The sequence below is a fragment of the Pseudonaja textilis genome, chromosome 2, assembly GCF_049901715.1.
Source record: "Pseudonaja textilis isolate UNSWEBS1 chromosome 2, rPseTex1.2, whole genome shotgun sequence".
In the NCBI taxonomy this organism is placed as follows: domain Eukaryota; kingdom Metazoa; phylum Chordata; class Lepidosauria; order Squamata; family Elapidae; genus Pseudonaja; species Pseudonaja textilis.
Window position 1 is genome coordinate 138,880,413 of NC_141991.1, and position 27,790 is coordinate 138,908,202.

Consider the following 27,790-nt stretch of genomic DNA (forward strand, 5'->3'; position numbering starts at 1 on the left):
GTAATCATAATTATATTTCATAAAGCTATAACCTCCCCAACAATTTTAAATTTAACAGAGCCAGTTTAGTGGAGTGGTTCAAGGTGTTGGCCTGGAAATCAGGAAACAGTTCAGTTCGTCCCTTAGGCATGAAAACCAGCTGAGTGACTTTGGCCCCGTCACTCTCTCTGAGACCAACCAATCTCACAAAGTTATTATGGGGAAAATAGGAGGCAGGGCAGTGGTGAGATTCAAATTTTTTTACTATTATTCTGTGGGCATGGCTTGAGGGGCGTGGCAGGGGAATGATACTGCAAAATCCCATTCCCTCCCCACCCCACTAACCTGCTTTCCAGCTCCATTCTCCTGTGCAGGGCAACAAAAGAAGACCCAGCCGATCAGCTGGGACTTGGGAGGCAGAGAATAGATGGGGGCAGGGCCAGTCAGAGGTGGTGTTTGCCGGTTCTCTGAGCTACTCAAAATTTCTGCAATCGGTTCTCCAGAACTAGTCAGAATCTGCTGAATACCGCCTCTGAAGCAGGGGTATTAGATATGTTTGCTACCTGATTTCATTTTATTTATTTATTCAATTTTTATCCTACTTTTAATAGTGTATAAGTAACTCAAGGCAGGAAACATACCTAATATTCCTTCTTTCTCCTGTTTTCCCTACAACACCAACCACATGAGTTGAACTGAACTGAGAGTAACTCACCCAAAGTCACCCAGCTAGCTTTCATGCCTAAAGCAGGACTAGAACTCACAGTCTGGTTTTTAGACTGGCGCCTTAGCCATTAGATCAGATAGATAGATAGATAGATAGATAGATAGATAGATAGATAGATAGATAGATAGATAGATAGATAATGTTTTAGTTATAGTTTTAGAGTTTCATGATGAAAAGTTAGGCTTAACCAAAAGAAAGGGAGGGATGAGATTTAATCGGAAGGAAGGTGAGGCAGAATGGATACCTGCAGTAATATTTTTATGGCTGTTAATGGGTGGGATTCAAATTTTTAACAACCAGTTCTGTGGGCGTGGCTTAGGTGGTGGGCGTCGCTTGCTGGTCATGTGACTGGGTGGACATGGCTTGCTGGTCATGTTATTGGCTGGGTGTGGCCAACTCAATATCACTCACATCGAGGCACGCATCTCTTCGCCTGGCCTCATAACTGTGGGGATGCTGCAACAGTCATAAGAGTGAAAAATGGTCATAAGTAACTTTTTTCAGTGCCACTGTAACTTTGAATGGTCACTCCACACAAGCAAAGTACCAGAAAAGGAGGGGGAAAAAACTCCAGAGAAGTTCCTGAGACAGGAAGTCTAGAATGTAATCAAGAATGTAATAAGGGTTAATGGAGAGGCAGTTTCTGTAAGCAACACCAGAATTTTTCCTTCCTGCCTTCCTTACAGGATTAGGCCAGTAATTTCTTCTAACAACTGCTCCAAACTGCTTAGAATGCTTAGAAACTGCTTAGAATGTTAACAACCGTTTTTTGCAAATAGGTGCAAACTGGTAGAATCCCACCCCTGGTTGTTAACATATTGGCAAAATTACAGATAAGTGTCATTTCCGATTTGCCCTTGGCTCAAATTCAGACAAATTTGTTAGAAAATCAATAATGTGAGTCATTTTCTGCTAGGGTGTGCTTGAGAGTGTTACTGTGTTCAAACAAACGTAATCTGAGATTAAATGAGTTTCATTGAAAAAGAAAAGCCATCTTGGTTAATCAAGCATTTAAAAGCTTCTTGAGTGATAACATTGTTGCAAACAAATCACTCCATGTAGGATTAGGGGGCAGAGTTAGATGATTCCCCAAAGAATCAATAAGTTGTCCTTTTTTTTTTTTTAACCTAGAAATACGTTCTTTTAAATATGTCAACATAAACCCTTTCATTGTGAATACACAAGGCTGTTTTCCTGATGAAGTCAGCCTATTAACAATAACATTGGTCAACAGCAGTAAAGTGATGTAAGATCTGAGGAACTATCTGATACTTCAAGGCTTTCCTTTCAGAAGGACTGCAATATGCATAGGCCCTTTTATCAAATGAGTGCCTAAGGCTGATGAGAAAACCTTGAAATATATCAATATTTAGTGAATAGTTCTCGGGAAACATGAGAGTTCTTAATATAATTGGCCTCAACTCACAATCCTATCATGCATTAATTCTAGTTCATCTTCTGAAGATATCATGGAAGATCTGTGGGAGAACTTACACATATCGGAAGCATAAAAAGCAATAATAATTATGCTGGTTAAAACATCAGAACCATTTGTTAATAATAATATCTTTTTGTGTGTGTTCAACTTGTATCCAATTCTCGAAGACTACCTGGACAATTCCTTGCATTTTTCTTGGCAAGATTTTTCAGACCTGGTTGAAGACATTGAAGACATTGCTTCTTTCCTAGGGCTGAGAGAGAATGACTGGCCTAAAGTCACTCAGCTGGCTTTCAGGGCTATAGCAGGATTAGAACTCGCAAACTGCAGGATTCTAGCCTGATGCCTTAACTACTACACCAAATGGACTCTTGATATCTTTGTTAGGGACAAAGAGCATAAAACATTATGTAGGCCTCTAAGTTCTCCAGAAGAACCGTACAAATCAGTGGGTGGGATTTAAATTGGTTTACCACCAGTTTGGTGGGCATGGCTTAGAGGGTGTGCTTTGCATGAGCAGTCAGTAAATGCGTGCTTTGTGCACACAGAGAAGCTTTCCTACTGACCTCTTGCACTCTCCCTGTCTCTTCAACAGCTGATGCATGGCAATCTACTGTGCTGTGTGATGCAGCTGAGCATCAAAAGCAAGAAATAAGGATCAGTATGGAGCTTGGGCAGGCAGGTGGGCCCAGCAGCTGATCGTCAGAGTGAACCGGTTCGCTCCTAGATAATCTTCAGAGCTATTGGTTCTGCCAAACCGGTAGAATCCCACTCCTGGTACACATGTATAAAGATGCAACATGCATACCCACAAAATACATAAAACCAAGATCATCCAAGATATATTTTTTGCCATTCTGTATTAACCAAACTCTGAAATGACCGGTTATTTGAAATGGAGATGAGATCCCATTCAAGCTGCAATGCTCTGATTCATGTATTTGCACAACTATATGGATGATTCATGTATTTGCACAACTATATGGATGATTCATGTATTTGCACAACTATATGGATGTTGTAAAACTTTATATATTTACCTTTAAATGCAGAGTTCCTGCTTTCCCTCATGCCCAATCCAGTATCCAGAAAATAATGGGGGGGGGGTCAGTTTCAGTTACATTCTTCCCACCCTTCCTTCCCTTAAGATATTGGGAGCTAGTAAAATTTCAGATGTCCCGTTAGCTAATTTTCCAGGCTTGCCTTCTTTTGTGTGATAGTTTTTTTCCTTGCAAGGTTGTCACCCCCTGCTTATTAATTTCACATAAATTTAACTTTAGAGATGGCCTAGTAAGATGCTGGAGGAGGGTTATCAAATACAGGCAAACTCCCAAATCAGACGTACCAAAGGTGCTTTTTTTCAAGGGGCACCTGGACTTTCTGGTTTTTCTTTGAAGACGTTTTGCTTCTCATCCAAGAAGGTTCTTCAGCTCTGACTGGATGGCGTGGAATAAAAATCCAAAATCAGACCCATCCCATTCAAGCTGCAGTGCTCTGATTCATGGATAATTCCTTTCCACGTACCTCCCGCCTCTGGTTGGTAACATACTAAACATTCCTGGTAGCCAAGCCAGAAGAAAAAAATAAAAATGAGTCTGTCATTTGCGCCTCTATGACTGCCTGGTTTGGTTCTGCAACCCAACAGGACAGACACAGACTTCAGAGAGAAATTAGGACTGCAGAAAAAACAATTACTACCAACCTGACTTCAATCGAGGACGTGTATACTGCACGAATCAAAAAGAGGGCTGTGAAAATATTTACAGGCCCCTCACATTCTGGACATAAACTGTTTCAACTCCTTCCCTCAAAATAATACTATGGAGCATTGCACACCAGAACAAATAGACACAAGAACAGTTTTTTCCCGAAAGCCATAACTCTGCTGAAGAAATAATTCCCTCAACCCTGTTCAACTATTACAAAGTCTACACTACCTTTACTGTTAATCTTCTCATCACTCCTTATCACCCATCCCCTCCCACTTGTGACTGTATGACTGTAACTTTGTCACTTGTATACTTATGATTTATATTGACTGTTTCCTAGTATGATTGATTGCTTATTGTACCCTATGACTATCATTAAGTGTCGTACCTTACGATTTTCAACTCCTGATGAATGTATCTTTTCTTTTATGTATACTGAGAGTATTCACACCAAGACAAATTCCTTGTGTGTCCAATCATACTTGGCCAATGAAGTATTCTATTCTATCTATTCTATATTCATCTAGTCAACTGGCATATCCACAAATCACCACAAGCCTATTCAGCCGTACGCTACAGAGATGGAATAGCAGTATTTTTCACAAATATTGTTTGTGCTCTCAAGAATGGGTAGAAGTGTTTTAGCTCAGTACTAAAGAAAGACCTACAAAATGGTTTGTAATATACAAATATAAATATGCGAGGGGATATTACCCAGCAACAGATGAATTGCTGAATTTCCACTCCTCAATTCAAACACGACTCCAAATATCTTTGTATATTGTAGAGCTTTATATTTTTCTGAGAAGATCTATCCGCTGCTTCGTCTTTTTAAAAAAATGGTTTATTGTTTGTTGTTACTAAGTCAGGCCTGTGGAATGTAGCTACTCAAACAATAAAGGAGCACAGAGAAGTAGGGCTAACCTCTGTTCTGTACCCTTGGAACACTTTGCAAAGCATGCAGAAAACCATGCTGTGCACAAGTACAGCCCTGCTAACTAGCCTGTTAGACAAGAAACTTCTAGTAAAGTCCACACATTTTATCTTCTTGTGAGCTATCCTGCATTCCTGCTTTATCTCCAGAGGAAAAGGAGTGGCATAGTCTGGAACTAACCAATATAGCTCCTCTCCTGCTTTTTTTTTTCAGCACCTGCTAATTCTATTACTTTCTAAGATATAATTCTTTCTGTACCGTGATATCAGTTAATGCCTGCCAGAGAAAAGAGATTCCGAGCCACCCCTTTGCTTTAGTCAACAATACGCAACAGCTCCGAACCATGAAATGTGGCCCACAGCTATTTAAAAAAAAAAAGCTCGAGTTGAAGATTTGATTAGCCTGAAGGTATCACAAGAGTTTGCATTGCCTTAGCTGCAAGAGAAGGAGTTGTGCTTTTTGCAGCTATCTGGAAGTCAGGCCACTAGATCACTCCTGACTCCTATGTCCTCCAAGACAGGGACTCCTCAATTTATCATCACAATTGAGCCCAATGTTTCTGTTGGTAAGCAAGACAGTTGTTAATTTAATTTTGCTTCATTTTGCGATCTTTCTTGCCACGGTTGTTAAGTGAACCATTGTAGTTGTTAAGTTAGTAACACGGTTCTTTGCTTGTCAGAAAGTTGTAAAAAGGGATCATGTGATCCCGGGAGAACGCAACCGTCATAAATATGAACCAGTTGCCATGCATCTTGAATTTTGATCACGTGACCACTAAATGAACTATTGTAAGCCAAGGGCTACCTGTATTTCTACCTGAAAGCTCTAATAGAAAGGAAAAACCAGCTTCCCAGAATGAATTCCATCATTGAGGTGCCAATAGTAAAAATACCAGCTCCCAAATTATAATGAGGGATTGAAGTCAATGAGGAAGAAAGCTACTACTCAGCCAAGACTTCCCACAGGCTTGAAAAAAGCCTCTGCAGGATTTGCAGGACGAATAATAGGCCCGTTTCATCACTTCCTATAAATACTGCAAGTGACAAAACAGGCCTATTATTTGGCCTGCAAAGCCTGTAGAGGCTTTTTTCAAGCCTCTGGAAAGCCGAAAAAGGCCTCAAACTGGCTGAAAATCAGCTGTGGGATGCAGTGCAGGTAAGGGGGCCGTGGGGTGTGTGTGAAATTGTACACGCATGCATGGGGTGTGTGGAGGGGGAACGCGCATTGCTTTCTGGCATGCGAGTGCAAACACACACAATTTTTGGCACAGGAGCCCAAAAAGGTTAGCTACCACTGACCTAGGAGCAGGGGCCAGTGGGTGGGCCCAACTGCAGAATGTCGGAGAGATTCGGAGTGAAACGGTTCTCTGACAGCTGATCTGTGGTGCTACCGGTATGCCAGAACCAGGCTGAACTGGTAGAATACCATCGCTGACCATTTTTCATGCTTACAATGGTTGCAGCATCTCCACATGGTCATGTTATCAAAATTGAGACTCTTGGCAACTGACTCATATTTATGACGGTTGCGGTGTCCGGGGGGGGCAAAGCAAAAGTCAATGACTTTGACCAGCAAAGTCAATGGGGAAGCCAGATTCACTTAATGACCATGTGACCAACTTAGAAACTGAAATGACTCACTTAACAACTACGGCAAGAAAAGTCTTAAAATGGGGCCAGACTCCCTTAACAAATGTCTCACTTAGCAACTTAAATTTTGGGCTCTGTTGTGGTCATAAGCCGAGGACTACTTGTATATTAGATGGATCAGTGTCCTTTTGTTTTAATGCACACGGTGGACATTATTGAAATGAATAGCCAAGTGATTTTTAAATTGAAGAAAAATATCAGATGGGGCTGCAGTTAATCGACTCTAGTTCTTGATTTAATGACCACATTTGGGACTGGAACTTCCATTGCTAAGTGTGGCAGTTAAGTGAGTTCTGCCCATTTATGACCTTCTATGCCACCGTTCTTAAGTGAATTGCTGCAGTTATAAAATGAATCTGACTTCTCCCTTTTGATTTTGCTAGAAAAGTCGCAAATGACAATCGTGACACTGGGACAGATAACAGATAATCAGAGTTGGAAGGGACCTTTTAGGTCATCTAGTCCACCACCCCCCAAGCGGGAGACTCTACACCATTTTTGACAAATGGCAGTCCAATCTCTTCTTGAAGGTCTCAACTGATGGCGCTCCCACAACTTCTGAGGGCAAGCTGTTGCATTGGTTGATTGTTCTCACTGTCCGAAAGTTTCCCCTTATTTCCAGGTTAAATCTCTCCTTGTTCAGTTTCTGTCCGTTATTCCTTATCTGGCCTACACCACAACCCTCTAAATATAGGGGATTTTGATCATGTGACCATAACAATGCTGTGACAATTGTAAGTGTGAGGGCTGGTTGTAAGTCACTTTTTTCCAGTGATGTCATAACTTTGAACTAAACGAAAGGTTGTAAGTTATGGACTTCCGCATTTAAATTGGTGTTCTATCTCACTACACTCTACTCACTGATGACGTTATGAAACAGGAACAATAAGTGTGCTGATTTGAATTCTGTGCCATTTTTATTTCCCATAAGACCCACAGGATCCCACTTTCCCAAGGTATTGTGGGAAAAAATCTAAACCATTTGAAATTCCGACAATGTCCCATGCACGTTGGTACCTGAAAAGAGCGTGTGTGCATTATTGTGAGTATGAAAAAGGCCAAGCAGCATAAAAGATGATCGAGTGATGTATTTTAGACAGCTGTGTAGGAAATCAAAACCACCTAAATTTAGTCAAATGGAAATAAGGTTTAAGGGAAGCACGCCTTTTAGTAGGCCCAAAGGTGCTTTTCAGGAGGCAACTGGACTTTCTTGTTTTTTTCTGTTTCGCTTCTCATCCAAGAAGCTTCTTCAACTCTGACAGGATAGTGGGGCCGTCAGAGCTGAAGAAACTTCTTGGACGAGAAGCGAAAAGTCTTCAAAGAAGGAAACAAGGAAGTCCAGTTGCCTCCTGAAAAAGCACCTTTGGGACAACCATGACCTGAATGACTGAGAATCTCTACAGACTCCTTTTAGTAGCAAGATCACTAATGTAAATATTTACTAAAGAAGGATAATTACTTTATCTACAGATCTAATCACTCTCAAAGCCTACAATAGATGTGTGTCTGTGGTGGGATTTATGTGTATCTATCTACAGTTTGGAAGAACTTTAGAGAACAATGATTTTAATATCGAGTTGTCATGCCCCTGTCAGAGTCTGAATCCGAGGAGGAAGATGAATAGCTGACATGGAGTGTGGCTCTGTTGGCTGTGGAGAAAACTGGGGAAGGGCAAAGTCCAGCTGGGCAGAGCAGGGAGAGGTAGAACAAGGGAGAGGGAATTCAGAGGAAGATCCAGGCCCACCCCCTCTTCATCCTAGGGCACGCAAGGAGGAACGGAGAAGAGAGCAATGTGGGTTGCGTGGCTTACAGGGGAGGAAAGAACCCTGATTCCCTTCATTAGGCACACCTGAGTTTAAAAGAGAATCAAGCTGAATGTGGTGTCTGCTGGGAACAAACGTGAGTTATCTTGTGTTTACTTTGGTTATTTGCGTTACTGTCTTCCTCCCAACTGGGTTGATTTACTGCTGTTCCTTCACATCTGGAATTCCTTATCTTGCCCTGCTGTATTAATTACCTCATCTTATCTTGATATTGGACTTAAAGTTTATGTTGATCACATTTTGGACTTGATTCTCTGCAGCCAAAGGCTGTTCCTGGAAGATTTTTTTCTCCAGACCAGAAAGTAATGAGTACATTGGGGGGAAGTTGGAGCTAATAAAGGGACTCTTATTGGTTCTCAGACTGTGTTGCCTTTGTGCCACGCCCGAGGTCATCACATTAGTTTTTTCCCCACTCAAACAATGTATTCAAAATGCATGTTGACAACGCATCTGATGATGGGCCAAGCAGAACGCTCCTAACATTTTTAATATGCTGTTTAAGAGTAAAAACTAGTTCTTATGATGAGTTGGATTTTTTGACATATAATTTCTGATCACATTTCCTCCTGCATAGACCAGAGGTGGCTAAGCTTTTGGAGCTCCTGTGCCAAAAATTGTCCATGCTCGCACATTCATGCTCGCGTGCCAGTACCCAGAAGGCAGTGCGCACCTCCCCATGTCCCCTATGCATACGCACGTAATCCCCACCCACCCACCCCGCCCCCTTACCTGCACTGCACCTCACAGCTGATTTTTGGCCAGTTTGAGGCGTTTTTCGACCTCCCAAAGGCTTGAGGAAGGCTTCTGCAGGCTTTGCAGGCCAAAACTAGCCTGTTTTGTCACTTCCGGTATTTTTGGAAAAACAGGAAGTGATGAAATGGGGCTAGTTTTTGGCCTGCAAAGCCTGCAGAAGCCTTCCTCAAGCCTTTGGGAGGTCGAAAAAGGCCTCAAACCCACAGAAAATCAGCTGTGAGGCGCACACATGCCCAGTGAGCTAACTTTGCCTGCAGCTCGCATGCCGGCACAAATGGCTCTGCATGCCGGCACAAATGGCTCTGCGTGCCGGCACAAATGGCTCATGCCATAGGTTCTCCATCACGGGCATAGACTGTTCTTTTCCGTCTGGATAAAAATCAGAAGTGTACTGTTTGCTTAATGGTGATGGAAATTTTCACTTGATCTCATTTAATAACAGGAGGTTCTCTGGGTAGACCATAAAGCTATTAAAATGAGAGAAGAGACGGGGGGGGAAATCCTCAATGAGATGTATAAATAAATAGCACAGGATAAAATGTTGTAAGACAAAATCTGCAGTAGCAACTTGATCTTCAGATTGTTAACAGTTTTGGATTAGGATATTCATTTCCTCCCTCTGGGATCCTTAGACCCATGTTTCTCAACCTTGGCGACTGTAAGATGTATGAACGTCAACTTCCAGACTTCCCTGGCCAGCAGCTTAAAGTTGCCAATTTTGAGAAATACTGCCTTAGGCAGAAATGTGTAGGAGAGTTTCCTCTTCATTTCCTTATACTTTTCAATGGCTGTATTATATGCATATTCATTGATATATCAGTAAGCCTAAGACAATACGGGTTGGGGATGAGTGAAAGGCTTTAATAAAGTAAATATTATACTGTGTATTGACATTTAAACAGCCTTTGAGTTTAATCAGAAGTTATTTCCTGAGGCTTTTATTACCATTTCCTAGCAGGCATTGATCGGAAAGTGTCATTGGTTCCGAATTATTATGCCCAGATGTGGACACTGGCTTTCTGCTTTATCCGTTCCTTCACACTATCTCTTTAAATTATACTCTCTCCTTGTTTGGTGTCTTAGTAGGAAGATTTGCTTAGCTTTTCTCTGCTAATTTTTCCCATCTCAAGTGGACTTATTCTATCCCATTACATCACACCACTTACCTTAATGTTTATACTGCAAATGTTTTCAGAGTCCTACTCTTTCTCTCCACTCCCCCCAAACCATTTTTTTTTTGCCAGGCCAGATAGTTATGTCTCCTGATCTCAGCTTTTGAGGGTTGAAATATATATCTTAAGTTACAGGGAGGCTTTAAAAAAAATTTCCCTACAGATTATGCAATAATAAATTGCTTGAATTACAACAGATACTCTGCCAGGCTGTGTTAGTCTATAACAATATAAACGGTGATTCAGACCTGTTATCATCAAACAAAACAGACAATGGAATTATATTGCTTCCTTATACTTGATGGGTTCATACCAATCTCATCCAAAGTCCACGCAGTCTGAACCAGCACTGTGTTTAGGAATGGTATGAATGCCAAGGTCTAAAAGAGAGGTAAAAGAGGGGGTTTCCAATAAACAAAAGGATCCATAGGGCAGCAGGACAATCATTTGCCCACTTTGGGGCACAAGGTATCTTGACTTGGGTGGAGGAGGCTCCCTTTGATGCTCTGCCTCAGAGATCTTAAATCTGATATGTCTTCCAGTCTGCAGGTTGCTTTAAAGCAGGAGGAAAAATAGAACTCTCATAATAGGAATATTATGTATTATATTATGTATCTGGTAATATTACACTAATAACTAGAGCATACAAAACATTTGATAGACTCAAATACAGCTCATCAGTCTGGAACCCACATTACGTATCTGATATTAACACAGTTGAGAAAGTCCAGAAATATTTCACAAGAAGAGTTCTTCACTCCTCTACTCGTTGCAGAATACCTTATGCCACCAGACTCGAAATTCTAGACCTAGAAAACCTAGAACTACGCTGCCTTCAGTCGATCGGTATATAAAATCATACATTGCAATGTCTTACCTGTCAATGAATACTTCAGCTTCAACCATAAAAATAAAATAGCACACAATAGATACAAACTCAAGGTTAACCGCACCAAACTTGATTGCAGGAAATACGACTTCAGCAACAGGGGGGTCAATGTCTGGAATACTCTACCTGACTCTGGTTTCTTCCCCAAACCCCAAAAACTTTAACCTTAGACTGTCTACTATTGACCTCACCCCTTTCCTAAGAGGTCTGTAAGGGGTGTGCATAAGTGCACCAACATGCCTACCGTCCCTGTCCTATTGTTTCTTTTATTTTTATTTTTCTTATATGTATCCATGTATTTATAACTATGTTTTTACTTATACCTATTATCTTGTAAGCAATTGACATAAATAAATAAATAATAAATAAATAAATAAATAAATAAGCCTGCAGCATCTTGAACCTGCGGACACAAATCAGCAGTGTGTGTCACGTCTTTCCTCCACCATTCTCTTCCCTAGAGAAAAGTCACATCCCAGGCTAATGCCTGGGGTGCAAAAAGCTGACTTATACTGATCCTCTTGATTTATGGGTGGGTTGGAAACTGGGATTTCTCACTCTCCCCTTCCAGGTTGAAATCCTGACACATTCCAGAGATGGGGATCTTTACCATTTTACTAGCAGTTACCTCCACCATCCTAGCTGGGACTTGGAGAAGGTCAGCTTGATGAACAGTTGAGATAGCATCTCAGGCATTCAAAGGACTCTTGATTTATCTCTGCTCTGTTTACAAAAAGCCTTAAAAGTCTACTTTTCAATTGTGATTTCCATAAGCAAGGCATAAGGTGTTTTGTTTTGTTTTTTAAAAAGATATTAGAATAAAACTCCAGCTCAAGTACAGGAGGAATATTCTAAAAAGGAACTGCTGATGTGATTAGCACGTTTTATCCCAACAAATTTATCTAGTGGATAATATACTTTTAATGGGCCATGACCAAGAACATGAAGGCATAGAAGATGGGGGGTGGGGGGGAAGACTCCCAGGCCATGTCTGTACTGCAGTTAAATGCAAGTGAGGAAAGACTCACAGCCTGGCCTTTTCCACACATGATTGCCCAATGGGATTGTCCAAGGGAACTCTGTATTTTGGCAAAGGGCATTAGTAAAGCAAGAGGTGGACAGCTCAGACAGAGCCTTGCCAAACAGGGAACTGGGCATTCCCACAATTCAAAGCAGAAGCAACTCTATGCCTTGTTGCAGGGTGACTGTTGACTTCCCAGTCTTCAAGCTTTTGGATTGTCTCCCATTCAGATCCAATGTCTTGATTCTCCTCAACTTTTAGGCTCAAGAGAAGAGCAAGCAGGAGCTCTCACTGCTCAGTTCCGGTTTCTATACCATTAGCTAAGGGAGCCCCTTTCATTCTTCTGTGTGCTGTTTTTGAATTGCTGTCCCTCGACCAATCTCACCGCCGGTGGAACCCTGTTCCATGTTTATAAATTATAAACATGTTTTATAATTATAAACATGTTTTGAATTTAAAAAAAAAAGATGTTGAGGCTCTGGAAAAGAGTGCAGAAAAGAGCCACAAATATGATTAGGGGGCTGGAGGTAAAACAATATGAAGAATGGTTGCGGTGAACTAGTCTGGTAAAAAAGAAGGACCAAGGGTGATATGATTGCAGTGTTTCAATATCTAAGGGTGTGCCAGGAGGAAGAGAGAGGCAATCTATTTTCCAAAGCACTAGAAGGCAATACAAGAAACCATGGATGGAAATCAAGCAAGGAGAGAAGCAACTTAGAAATAAAGAAAATGTCCTGATAGAAGGATTAACCAGTGGAGTGGCTTGCCTTCAGAAGTAGTAAGTGCTCCAATACTAGAGGCTTTAAGGAAGAGTCTGGAGAGCCACTTGTCTGGAATGGCATAGGTCTCCTGCTCAAGCAGGGGGTTGGACTAGATGACCTCCAGGCTCCTTTCCAACTCTGTTCTGTTATTTCCCAAACATACAACCTCTCTGTGTTAAATGTGAGTTTTTCAGTCTGCATTTTGCCTCCTTTTCTTTTGGCAAATTGGCAACTGTATCACCCTTATTCTTTGTTTGAAGAAAACTCAGCTGGCTGACCTTGATACTTTATTTTAATTGATGGTGGATTTGCAGCTGGGGCGGGGGGAAGAATTGTAATCTCTTGCCAGTTCTTTTTGTTCTGGTGTTCCTTTGCTTGTGTTTAGAAGCTTGGTTGGTCAGGGCTTATTGCAAACACAACAGCTGTGCTGACACACAACATGTTTACCTGGCTGTTACAAACCTAGCCGCTGTGTGAAGCTGACAATGTTGTGGTTGAATTGACATCCTGACATACTGCCAAATTCTATGAGAAAGCCGAACTTTGATGTCCTTAATGCTTTGCAAAGCAAGAGGAACTTCAAGCCAATAATAGCCACGTATTTTTCTTTTCCATCAGTGAAGCTAGCAACCCACTCTTGGCCGAAGAATTTGGGAGTTCATTGTGGTGCTGATTATTCCCCAGGTGAAAGCTCTTTGAAAAAGTTACTCATTGGTAACACTCGCCTTTGATGGTATGGTAGCCGGACGGGATAATCAGCTTATCTCCTTTCAATCTTTCATTTTCTTCAAGCTTTTTTCTCTCTCTCCTCCCATATACCTTTGTTTCAGGCTGCCAGAATAAATGAGTAAATCAACTAGGAAATAAATCAGCCAAATACTTCTCCAAAAAAGGCAATTATCCACCCAAGCTGCCTTCTGAATAACTTCATAGAAAGAATGAACTCTCTGTGTGCTACAATAAAACCACATTAACTGGAAGATTGCCAGAAGCAGATGCTGATTTTGAAATAATCTGTGAATCCTGCAGCAGGATCTGAATCTTTTCCTTTCCTTGTGCTCAGATTGCAGTTGCTCATCAATCACACAAGTTTGACATGGTTGTCAAATTCTCTGAAGTTTCTTAAGCCTAACCCAGCCGCAGGAACACTGTGGTGCAGATTGAGAGTATCAAGGATCCCCTTACATGAAAATGCGGTATATCTTTGTGGTGAGACATTTTTGATATGAAATTCACGGACCGGATTGTGAATTGAAATAATTGGGGAAATGGAAAATCTGAATAGTTAAAAGATGATTCATTTCTATATCTGCACCCACGGGGAGACGGTATTTGTGCTCATCTACATTTTTGACTTCGTTTATCTTCCTTTTTGTTTTTTGCCTTAATGTAATTAAGCGGATCAAAGCCCACAAGAGAGCAAAACAGTGTGGTGACCTTGGACCAGTCACTTCTGAAAAACTTGCCAAGAAAACTGCAGAGACTAGTTTAGGCAGCCCACCAGGAAAAAGGACTGCCTTGTAATTGTCCATACATACATACATGGGTTGTTAAGCTAATGCATAGGGTGGGTTTGCACAATATAAATAGGTTAACATGTAGGTGATAAATTTCTGGTTCAGAGTGTTGTAGGTATGAGTTTTCTGACTTTCCCTCCCTTTGAAATGTCATTTGCTTCTTGCTTCTTTAGTAACTGACCCGAAAGGGGAAAAAAACACCCTTGATGGCCAAATAGCTGCTCCCTGTTGTTTCTGGTTGGCTGGCAGGCCTAAAGCAAAACACAGATTTGCAGAGAAACTGAGGACACAAAGATTGCTAGATTTATTTTATATAAATCTTTGTTTTTCAGATTTAGATTCCTTCATTCCTCTTTTTAAGAGTCATAGTTTTAATTCACACACAGACAGATATCCCTTCACCTCTTTTATATTGCTTGGGGGGTTTATTGACAGTGAGACCATGCAAAAAGATCGTTAAATAAACAGGTAAAAACAAGCCCAATGTCAGTGATGATCTGGGCTAGGAATTTAGGAAGCTTAGTCCAAAACCCTTGGAGGAGAGCAGTTGGGGAGTGGGGGAGAATCCTGTAGATTTTTCAGTCCTGCTAATTCACAAGCTGCTTTCAGTCATTTAAAAAAATGTCACTCAGTATACCTGTTACTTGTCTTTCTCTCCTCCTAACAACTGCTAAACCTCCCAGCATTCACTATAGGTTAATTTCCCCATATGGAAAGTGGGATCTCATAATGTAAGAATGCTGCTGTGGGCATTTGTGAGCCGTGGTGATGCAGTGGTTAGAATGCAGTATTGCAGGCTACTTCTGCTGACTGCTGATTGCCAGCAGTTTGACAGTTCGAGTCTCACCGACTCAAGGTTGACTCAGCCTTCCAGCCTTCCAAGGTGGGTAAAATGAAGAGCCAGATTGTTGGGGCCAATATGCTGAATCTGTAAACTACTCAGAGAGGGCTGTAAAGCAGTATATATACTGTGTATATATACTGTATGTATGTATGTATGTATGTATGTATGTGTTATATATATATATATATATATATATATATATATATATATATATATATATATACACACATATATATATATATACATACATACATACATACATACATACATACATACATACAATAGTCTAAGGGCTATTGCTATTTCTATTTCTTAGTATATCGATAAGGAAGACCAGAGCTGTAATTTGCTGGTGTAGCCAAATATTTCTCTCAGGAATCTCTCTGAAGTTTCAAAAGTGGTTTGAAGTCAAGAGTGATTTGGGAGAAATCTGCAAAGTGGTTAGTATAAAATGAGCTGTATGGCTCTTGCGTAGCAGTTGAACGAGTCTGGCTTTACTTGAAGCCTCTCACAGTTTCTATTTTTCAAGAACTAATTTTGATTATGGTTTTTAGTAGTTTAGAGAACCGTTATGCCCTTGTATACAAAATGTAGAAGGATCCACCTTGTTATGTCTTTATTTTCCTCTAAGAAGATTAGGGCAGTGCACATGATTTGTCCTCCCCTTGTTTATTTTTTTTTTTTATGTATGTGCAATAGATTTAGCTGAGACTTAATGTCTGGCCACCCTCAAAGCTTTACTGCTGAATGATTTGTGGATGCTGAGTTACCCCAGTCCTAGTCCAATACTTGATGGGATCTTAATCCACACCAGACCTTTTTCCTATCACAGTGTTTACTAGACTTGCTAATAAATAAAAGGTCTACCCTACACGGCCTGTTTCTCATCATCTGACAATTAATGAAGATCAGAACTTATCCTGAAGTTACTTGAAACACTACTGATGCAGTTATGGGAATGTTACCCCATGTAATGAATGGATTATCCTGCTGAAGGACAAGTAGAGAGGGTGATGGATACAGGGGCCTATAAATTGCAGGAGATCCTCCCAATATTCATGGTTTGCCAGTATTCATGTCATTTATAAAGCTTATCTCCACACCATCCATCTCCCTGGCTTTTATTTGGAGGAAAGGATGCTAACCTTTAGCCTCAGAATTGGTGTGCCTGGACTCTGCATTTCTTCCCAAGGAGTGGCTGGAATGTATAAAGGGATAGTCAGCAAGTATTTTGAGAAAGCAAAGAGGTTCTTGCTGAACTCCAGCACTGAAGTCAAAGTCTGGCTTCTGCTAGCCAAAAATGTTCAGGAAGAGAAGAAACAAATTCTGTTTCTCATGTTTAGATGCTCTCTGGGATGTTAAAACGGGGACCGAGCAAAGCTCCTCAAAAGAGCATTGGGGATTTGCAAGAGTCCATTTGAGTTCGGTAGCCAATACATTTGCATAAAATAAATGTTATAATTTAATATATAAGATAAATGTTTTGACTGATTGATTAAAAGGTAAAGGTTCCCCTCGCACATACATGGTAGTCATTCCTAGCTCTAGGGGGCAGTGCTCATCTCCGTTACAAAGCCGAAGAGCCAGCGCCGTCTGAAGATGTCTCCGTGGTCATGTGGCCAGCATGACTAAATGCCGAAGGTGCATGGAACACTGTTACCTTTCCACCAAAGTGGTCCCTATTTTTCTACTTGCATTTTTACATGCTTTCAAACTACTAGGTTGGCAGAAGCTGGGACAAGTAACAGGAGCTCACTCCATTACCCGGTGCTAGGGATTCGAACCGCCAAATTGCCGACCTTTCTGATCGATGAGCTCAGCGTCTTAGCCACAGAGCCACCTGCCATCAAATCAGTATGGACTCTAAAAAACCACATACATAGATTTTTCTTCATGATGATCTGGTCCCATCTGATCCTTTAAATCTTCCGACAGGATTCTTATAGCTGCTGTAGCTGAGTCCGTCCATCCACTTTGCTGCGAGTTGTTCTTTCTTTCTCTTTCCTTCCAATTTTGCGAGCTCTGGAGCCTCCTCCACCAAACCTAAGCCTTTGCATAATGATAAATATAGCTTCCAGCAACCAACAGTGCAGTCTTGGGCAAAGGTAGTGATGTACCTAAGATGCCTCCCCATTTTCGCTTCTTCCTTGACTGTAGAAAAATTGGTTGATAGAAAAAGGCTAAAATAGAAATTGAGGAAATTAGCCTCTGCTTACCAGTATTGTAAGAGGGCACAGGATTTTCAGCTCAGAGGATCTTTGTATTAAGAATTCTCCTCCCTCAATTGGCAGCATTAGGGAGAAATTAGCTATGGTACTTTGGCTGTAGGATGAGAGCAATGCAGGTAGTCCTTGACTTAAAACAGTTCATTTAGTTGTCGTTCAAAGTCACAACCACACTGAAAAAAGTGACCTGTGACCGTTTCTCACACTTAATATGGTTGATAGAAAAAGGCTAAAATAGAAATTGAGGAAATTAGCCTCTGCTTACCAGTATTGTAAGAGGGCACAGGATTTTCAGCTCAGAGGATCTTTGTATTAAGAATTCTCCTCCCTCAATTGGCAGCATTAGGGAGAAATTAGCTATGGTACTTTGGCTGTAGGATGAGAGCAATGCAGGTAGTCCTTGACTTAAAACAGTTCATTTAGTTGTCGTTCAAAGTCACAACCGCACTGAAAAAAGTGACCTGTGACCGTTTCTCATACTTAACAACTGTTAACAGCATTCCCATGGTCATGTGGTCAAAATTTAGATGATTATTAATGCATATATATGATAGTTACAGTATCCCCAAAGTTTATATGATCACCTTTTGTGACCTTCTGACAATCAATGGGGACATCAGTTTCACTTAACAACCATGTTACTAACTTAACAACTGCAGGCATTCACTTAGCAACTGTGGCAAGAAAGGTCTAAAAGTGCGGCAAAATTCACTTAACAACCGTCTTGCTTAGCCCTAGGAACTTTGGGCTCAAATATGGTGGTGAGGTCAAGGACTACCTGTATATATCTTTCCTCCCTGAAATATACAATCTTGTAACCACTTTTACCTAAACTTAGTTTCCAAAGTGAGGATCGATATATGGTTTTGAATTTGGTTCTCGGGGGCTGAAGAGGTATAGAGGAAGATCAGCATTTGCAGGTGGAAGGGAGAGGTTTAAAAAAGTCTAGCATCTCGTTGGTAGTAACTGTGCAATTCAATCAATCAGAATAGAGCTGGAAGGGATCTTGGAGATCTTCTAGTCTAACCCTGTGCTCAAACAGGAAGCCCTATACCATTTCAGACATGTGACTGTCCAGTCTCTTCTTAAAACCCTCCAGTGATGAAGCCCCTGCAATTTCTGAATTTCCACTGGTTAATTGTCCTCACTATTAGGAAGTTTCCCCTTAATTCCAGATTGCTTCTCTCTTTGATTATCGATGCCCTATTTACTTTCTGTGAATGTTGGTATCACACATGCATCACTATTACTGCCATGATACTTTAGGGAGTTGATAGAGAAGTTGCTGAAACCCCTTAGTATGGCTAAGAATCAAAGGATACAGTGTTGGCTTGATGAGGTAGATTTTTTTAATATTTTAAAACAGTTTTTATTAGCTTATAATATAGCATACAAACAAAGAAAACACAAGAGTAAGTAGTAGGGAAAATAGAGAAGGGAAAAGTGAGGGAAAGCAAAGGGGAAAAACACATCCCAAAAGAGGCACTGACTTCCAACTTTCTTTGGTGCAGTAGAATAAGGCATTATTAATGTCAAACCTCAACTTTTTACTTTTACATAATAGCATTGTTGGAAGAAATATCCATCTGGGTTCAGTTCCAAGTAGGGAGAAAGACACTGGAAATATGGAGGCTGATTGAAAAGATGGTTTATTGATGGACACACAATCCACATGGATTTGTAGTCCTGGTGCAACTAAACACATGGAGCGGAGAGTGAGAGGTATTTATACCCACTCTGGGCTTTGAACTTGAGCTTTCTGTTCCTGTGGTAAGAGCATGTATTCTATTGGTTGCTGTCAGAATCTCATGGGGATGTGCAGAGGTCATGTTTGTCTTGAAGTTAAGTTTGGTTGCTTGCTGGTATTAAGAAGGGGCTTGGTTGTGCTGATAAATAATCCTATTATGTTCTGGAGGGTGAAGGTCTTTTGTCTTTTAGATAAGCTGGTACCAAAATATCTGCTGGGGGCAGGGAGCCGGGGCTAGGTTTCTGTTTCCTTTAAGATTTTTATTTCTCTTTTAGGGGGAATATTCTGCCTTTTTAATATTTCCTAGAATATTTCATTCTTCTAGGAGAAGGGTGGGTGCTTACTTTCTACAATATAAATTAACCATTTCTACAACAACTAATCTATCTAATTGGTAAAACCCAAAATGAAAGTTTCATTTTTTTTACTCCTCAATCACAAAGTCCAGAAGCGGTTTCCAAGTAGAACTAAAAATATTTGTATTTTTTTCTTTGATTAAAACAGTCAATTTACCTATGTCAATGAGGTAGATAAGTAAACTCTGTTTCCTCCATTTGCAAGCAAGTTTGTCAACATTGCATGCTTCCTTCTGGGTTTGCATTTGGTTTTTGTTTAAACAAATACAATGAGCTGCCTATGGAAAACTAATCAGCAGGTGCTGATGATAGGATTATGTGCAATTTGTCAGACAATGGGATCGTCCTTTGAGTGCCATATTCCTTTTTTGTTTGCATATGTGACTAAGAGTTTAGAGTTGATTATTATTACTCAAGAGGGAGTAATAGAGCTGTATAAATTCCTGTTAAATTAACTCCTCTATGTGCCATTGTGTGAAAGAGGAATATATTCATTAATTTAGAAATGAATGAAATTAAATAAAGATAATATAGTGTCCTATTTGTAGTAATTATCATATATTATTGGCAAAGGTTGGCTTTAGCTTTTCTCAGTGATAATAGCAACAGCAACAATACAACTGAATGTCATAACTTTATTTTATTAATCAAATCGGTAAGGTTGCCTAACTCTGCGAAGTCTGTCAGTATGATATAATACTAAAAATATATGAGAAAGACAAGGCAAGCATCCAGAAGCAGTAAAACAAATACTATCTCTCACAAACAAACCAATATTTTTGTAGTAAAGTTAAATGTAAGGGTTAATGATCCATTTGTCATCTAATTGTCCATCTTCTCAGTAAGTGATTTCTTGCGTCTAAACTATTTAAAGCTTATTTATTAGTTTTAATGAAAACCCCAACCTGTTCCACCACTCTTGTGTACAGGGTGTAAGGTAATAAATTGGCCATTTGCTTCACCAATGAAACATGAAACATATTGTATTTTGCAAAGCAATTTATTCACAATAAACTAGGAATGAGATGTTTAAAAGCTTCTTCCCACGCTAGTGGACAACTCTGTGCTTCCGACTAGAATGGAATCTTATAAGATTACTCTCCATGTAATATAGGATTGCCTTTTTCCACTTCAATCCCATCTTTCTCTCTCTCTTTTTCTTTCTCTCTAGATTCTACCATACCTCCATCTTTCTTTTTTATCCTTCTTTTACCATATTAAAGAGCCAGTGTGGCATAATGGTTAAAGCAACAGGATAGAAACAGAGGGACTGTGAGTTCTAGTCCTGCCTTACATAATAAGTCAACTAGCTGTCCATAAGCCAGTCACTCACTCTCAGCCCTAGGAAGCAAGCAAGGGCAAATGACCCATTCTGAAATCTTGCCGAGAAAACTTCAGAAACTACTCTAGGCAGTCTCCAGCAGTCAACAATGACTCAAGGGCACAAAAACAACAACAAATAAAACCACACCCCATATTATTTTAAAATTAGTTCGAGGCAATTACAAAATACAGTTATTATCTGTATTACTCTAGAAGGTTTCCTCAAATGTAATGTTGTCTACTCTAAACAAATGTTTTTCCTTTGCTCCCCATGGCTAACAACTCATTAACACTTTAAGCCTAGGGGGCCATCACTTTGATGGTTGTTGAAAGTACAATTCCCAGGATTCTTGAAGGCAAGTATGACCAGGAAGCATTTCAACATAAGTCAAAAAATGTAATCTTTATCTTGGCAATCTTTTCTAAAGAGGGGAAGACCTTGGCCAGACAGACCTTGGCCACAACCAGCAGATATTGTTTTATCAAAGTTAGAATTTATGCATATTGTTTCAAGGTGGTAGATTACAGATGTAATTATAAATATAATTGCAAGCTGATTTAAACTTTTTTTTAGGTCAGTTAGAGAGCAGTTTTGGTTAAAGACTCTGGATATAAACCAGGAGACTGTGAATTCTAGTCTGCCTTGATCTTAATCAGTGGGGTAAGCTTTAGCCAGTCACTTTCTCTGAGCCCTGGGACGAAGACACCAACAGTCAAGAAAACACACCAGGAGTCAAAACTTACTGGAAAGCACAACAACAAAAGTAATTGATACTCAGCAATGGCCAAGTTTGGGTGGCTAAGTATGCGTCAAAGTAGGAAGGGAAGAGATGGGTCATAGATTTGCATATCCTGATGTATGTATAGATGCAAGTATAAAAAGATGCAAGTATAAAAACAAAGACTATAAAAACAAAGTCCTGCAATTTGTCATCATTTGGGAGAAAACTGGGCCTAAGTGATCAATGTTTCAGGTGCTGACTTGCCTTGCATATAAATAAATGTATATAATAAATTTATTAACAAAATAAATTTAATAAATAAACTCTTCGAAACTGTCCTGGTCTTCTTTTTATATTCCTTCTCTTTAAACCAGATGAGGACCTCTTTGCATACAGACCAATTGGCCAAGAGGTGCTACGCTGATTGCACTCTCAAGCAGTAATTTGACTTTGATGTAGATTTGAAGGTTAAGTGAAATCTATCTGGTTGCACTCATAGTAAAACTGCTGTGGCTTTTTGCCTGCTTGAAGGAGAAAAGGCTATTTTTGGACCAGAACAATTAAGGATAATTTTTGGGCCACATTGTGAGGATATGCCAGAAAAAAAAGTTTTTAAAGAAGAGATTGCATAACCATTTGTCTGAAATGGTATAGGGTTTCCTGCCTGAGAAGGGGGTTGGACTAGAAGACCTCCAAGGTCCCTTCTGACTCTGTTATTCCATATTCTTTAGATATTGCTAGAACATATTTGTGCCATGGTTAGATGCAACTGGGGAAAATGCTGTTGAATCCGACAATGTCTCAATTAATTAGTTGTAAATTAAATATTAGGTAGAAGTGGTCACCCTTACTTTCAGTGCACCAATAATTAAAGCTTTCTCTCTCTCTCTAAAACTATCTCAGCTTCTATATCTCTTCCCAGAAACATAATGCACAGGAATTTAGCTGTCCAAGCATTTTCTGGCCCGAGATAAAGGGGTGAGGGAAAAAAAAGCTGCTCTGATTGAATTCCATGTAACTGCAACGTGTCAGGCTGCTCTTAAAGGAATGAAAACTAATGGTGTGGTGTTGACCTTTTTGCTCCAAATTATTTCTCATCTTTTTTCTGCTGACTTCTTCTCTGGGTGCGCTTGGTGCATTGTAGAGATCAGCAATTCCTTTGTCATTTTGCTCATCATACATGGTGCATTGATTTTAGTCCATAGGTTGTTGTTGGTACGCCTGCCGTGCTGAACTATAATAACTATTTGGCAAGATGTTAACCCGGAACGGCAGCTCTTCTCCTGCTTTTTCAAACACAGTTGCCAACTGTTATCATCTCAAGTGAAAGATTCTTGATTGGTGAGATTAAAAAACAAAAAACCAGGTTCGTAAAACACTGCGCTTTTGTGGCATTCCACATTTTTCAGAAAGTGATTTTGAAAATTGCTGGATTGCCAAAGGCTAATTCCTGGTAGAACAAATGGCATTTTGAAACTATCCAAATCATTCAACCCGGATCCAACAATTCTTTCTTCATTAAAGTGAGGCTGGTCTGGAGATGGAGATATTCTCATTCAGATGCTAGAAATAAATTAGAATGAATTGGTTTGGAAAGGGAAAGAGATTCAATATATGTAACACCTATTCTGTTCCCTTTCCTCAGGAAGTGCCTAGATCTCATACAGATGTCAACCTCCAGGCATGTGGGCCGAATTTGAAGTGCTTAGATCTGGCTTGCTGGGCTGGCATGGAAATAGCAAAGGACCGGCCTGTGGTGCCTCTGCCAGTGAAAACGGAGCTTGGTGGGGGGATGTGTGACTTGAGTTTGACAGGCGAAGGAAGCATAAAGGAGAATGAGGAGGGAAGGAAAAAGGGAAGGAAGGAAGGAAGGAAGGAAGAAAGAAATAAAGGGAAAGGAAGGAAGGAAGGAAGGAAGAAAGAAAGAAAAGAAAGGGAAGGAAGGAAGGAAGGAAGGAAGGAAGGAAGGAAGGAAGGAAGGAAGAAAGAAAGAAAGAAAGAAAGAAAGAAAGAAAGAAAGAAAGAAAGAAAGAAAGAAAGAAAGAAAAAGAATGAAAGGGAAAGGAAAGGAGGGAAGGAAGGAAGAAAGAAAGGGAAAGGAAAGGAAGGAAGGAAGGAAGAAAGAATGAAAGGGAAAGGAAAGGAGGGAAGGAAGGAAGAAAGAAAGAAAGAAAGGGAAAGGAAAGGAGGGAAGGAAGGAAGGAAGGAAGGAAGGAAGGAAGGAAAGAAAGAAAGAAAGAAAGAAAGAAAGAAAGAAAGAAAGAAAGAAAGAAAGAAAGAAAGAAAGAAAGAAAGAAGGAAAGGAAGGAAGCAAGGAAGGAAGAAAGAAAGAAAGAAAGAAAGGGAAAGGAAGGAAGCAAGGAAGCAAAGAAAGAAAGATAATGAAAGTGAGGAAGGGTCTCAGGGAAGTCCTGCCTTAGCACTTAGCACTTGGCCACCACAGGTGTGCCCCCAACACAGGTCCTGTGTCATGCCCACTGTGACCATGCCCGCCCTGGCCACACCCACCATGGCCTCTCGCTCTGGCTGCGCCCCTCCCCCCCAGCCCTCAGAGGTCAAACACAACCCTGATGTGGCCCTCAATGAAATCGAGTTTGATACCCCCGTCATACGCTGTTATATTGGGAGAGAATTGGCAGGATTGTAGCTCTTTCTTCCGTGACCAGGCTAGTTTACCAGTAGGTGTGACTTAAGCACCACAGTCAGTCAATGTTTGGGAGATATATTCCAGGTTGCCTACCTTTGGCAGTAAGGAAGAGCTTTGATTCACTGCAATGGGAAGCCACCACCCTGTTCTTTCCAGCTGTCCATCTTTGAAGATCAGATGTGGAAATTTAATCAAATGACTGGATGGAGTCATTTTCCACAATGCAACACCACAGACTGGGTGGTGCAGCTAGTTCAATGCTGCTCAAGATTTGTTCTGTTTGGGATTAATTTAACCTCCCGGGGTTAGTTGACTGAATCACTTGACCCCTTTTTAGTGTTCCCAAAACACAGCGGTCCACTTCATTTACTCAGTTCAGTGTGTTGTGAGTGGAGTGTCATACCATTTGGTTTATTTGGGGTTAAGCAAAATGTGTTTGGTTTTGGTTGACGATTATGGTTCGTGAACCATGATTTGGGTTTTGATATATTATTTGAACCAAATCAACAATGTTCAAATTCAAATCATGAATAAATATAGCTTTCAAATCATTCAAATCATGAATAAATAGAATAGCTTTACCCAGCTGCACCAAACCAAATTCTAAAAGTGCATGTGTACAAGCAGTCCTCGACTTACGACCACAATTGAAGCCGGAAAATTCATTGTTAAGCAGGATGATCATTAAGTGAGGAATTACTTGGCCACACCTGATTTTACGACGTCTTTTTTGCCATGGTCATTAAGTGAGTCATTACATGACTGTGACTTGTGAACCTCCTGCCAGTTTTCCATTGGCTTTGCTTGTCAGAAGGCAGCTGGGAAGATGACAGCTGGTATAATCACATGAACCTGGGATGCTCTAACCATCATCAACACCTCCCAGTTGCCAAATGCCTGAATCACAGGGAGGCTATGATGATTGTAAGAATGAAGACTGGCCCTATGTCATTTTTTTTCAATGCCGTTATAACTTTGAACAGTCACTAAACAAATGCTCATAAGTTAAGGAATACCTGTATCTGTTTCTCAGTTTTATAATGATAGAAAGAAAGGCACGGGCTTTATTCTAATTTATTTCCAATAAATCAAATTTACGGGATAAAGCAAATGAACAGATAAAGAATCCATCTTTATTCTCCTTATATTAATGGAGATTCACTGTTGTCTTTTTGCCAGCTGTTCCAACCTTTGCTGGATTTAGAGCTCATGCAAGAATCAAGGGCAAGGAAACCTTTCTCATGTTTTGTTAAAGACTGCTGCCAGGACAAAACCCAAATATTAGATAAACATCGGCTTTCTTGCTCTTTTCTCTTCGCTTTTACAGCGTCTTCCCAAATCAGGTTTGCTTTAGGGAGGGTATTTTCAAGGTCAGGAGAAATCATAAAAGAAGGACAGCGTGGGACGCGGGAGAAAAGGCTGAAGAGTTTATTGTTGCCCTTTGCTTTCCTTGCTGGAATGTTTGGTGTGTTTTGAAGGGTATCCAAGAAGTACATTTCACAACTCTTCAGGGGAAGAACCCTCATTTGATGCCAAAGGCACATTTTTCATGCAGACGCTGGTGTCCAAAATAGCAAAAGATACATCAATAATATCACAATGCAAGCTCTGCTCTTTCACACTCTTTCAGTCACTGCCAATGAGCATGTGAAGAGTGGAGTTCGCACTAACAGATAACAGATAATCAGAGTTGGAAGGGACCTTGTAGGTCATCTAGCCCAACCCCCCGCCCAAGTGGGAGACCCAACACCATTTCTGACAAATGGCAGTCCAATCTCTTCTTGAAAGTCTCAAGTGATGGCTCTTCCACAACTTCTGAGGGCAAGCTGTTCCATTGGTTGATTGTTCTCACTGTCAGAAAGTTTCTCCTTATTTCCAGGTCAGTTTCCATCCATTATTCCTTGTCTGGCCTACAGGTGCTTTAGAAAATAGCTTGACCCTTCCTCACTGTGAAATCACAATGTACAAATTCAACACTTGCATTTCATGACCCATTTCTGTGGATGCCTACAATTCTAGATTCGATCCCTGGTATCTCCAGGAAGGCTAGAGAAGATTTCTCTTTGGTATCCTTGAGCAGTGCCAGATGAGATGGCTTTGCTCCTCAAGCCATCCATCATCAAACAAGCCATTATTATATTGCCTTTTCCAGAGGTGGTATTCAGCAGGTTCTGATCAGTTCTGGAGAACCAGTAGCAGAAATTTTGAGTAGTTTGGAGAATCAGCAAATACCACCTCTGACTGGCCCTGCCCCCATCTATTCTCTGCCTCCTGAGTCCCAGCTAATCAGCTGGGTCTCCTTTTGTTGCCCTGCACAGGAGAACGGAGCTGGAAAGCAGGTTAGTGGGGTGGGCAGGGAAAGGGATTTTGCAGTAATTTTCCTTCCCCTGGAGTGGGGAGGGAATGGGGATTTTGCAGTATCCTTCCCCTGCCACGCCCACAAAACCATGCCCACCAAGCCACGCAATGCCCATCAAGCCACGCCCACAGAACCAGTAGTAAAAATTTTTGAATCCCACTACTGGCCTGTTTAATTTTGGCTTAGTGTCTCCCATGAACGCAAGTCTAGTGGAACTACGTGGAAGAACACAACTGTAATTTTACCAGAATGGAACAACGTGGAAAGGATGGCGCCACTGCTAGGTACACTTCTGAATAGTTGAACAATCATATCAAACATATATATGTCTTTAATGGATTTACATTTAGTTAAAGCAGTATACAGAACTGTATACGGTGTAAAGGAATTCTGCCCTAGATGAACTGGTCTTCAGCGTTGTTATAAATGACTTATGAGGAGAGAGAAGGGATGCTCAGCAAATTTGCAGGTAACGCATAGTTGGGGGGTTTCCTACCATTAGATCCCATCCAACAAAACAATGTTCAATAATGACAAATATAAGGTTCTGCACTTAGTTAGGAATAAGCAGATCCACCGGTACAAGATAAGTGATAGTGGCTCAGTGATAGGACTTCTACCGAAGGGCCTGTACCCTGGTAAACCACAGATCAGTGGTGGGATTCAAAATTTTTGCTACTGGTTCCGTGGGCGTGTCTTGGTGGGCATGGTGTGGCTTGGTGGGCATGACAGGGGAAGGATACTTCAACATCCCATTCCTTCCCCACCCCACTAACCTGCTTTCCAGCTCCGTTCTCCTGTGCAGGGCAACAAAAGAAGACCCAGCTGATCAGCTGGGACTGGGGAGGCAGAGAATAGATGGGGGTGAGGCCAACCAGAGGTGGTATTTTCCAGTTCTTCAAACTACTCAAAATTTCCACTACCAGTTTTCCATAACTGGTCAGAACCTGCTGAATATCACCTCTGCCACAGGTTAAGCATAAACCAACAGCTACCCCAGGGCCAATGGAATCTGAAGCTGCACATCAACAGGACAACAATGTTAAGATTTGAAAAGTGTTAGTTCTGCTCTGGGCTACTCTGGACTGGCTGAACCTGGATTTCTTTGTCCAGTTTTAGTTGCCATAATACAAGAAGAAAACTAGGCGCCTGAAAAGAATGTAGAGAAGAGCAACAAAGATAGTGAGGGCCTTGA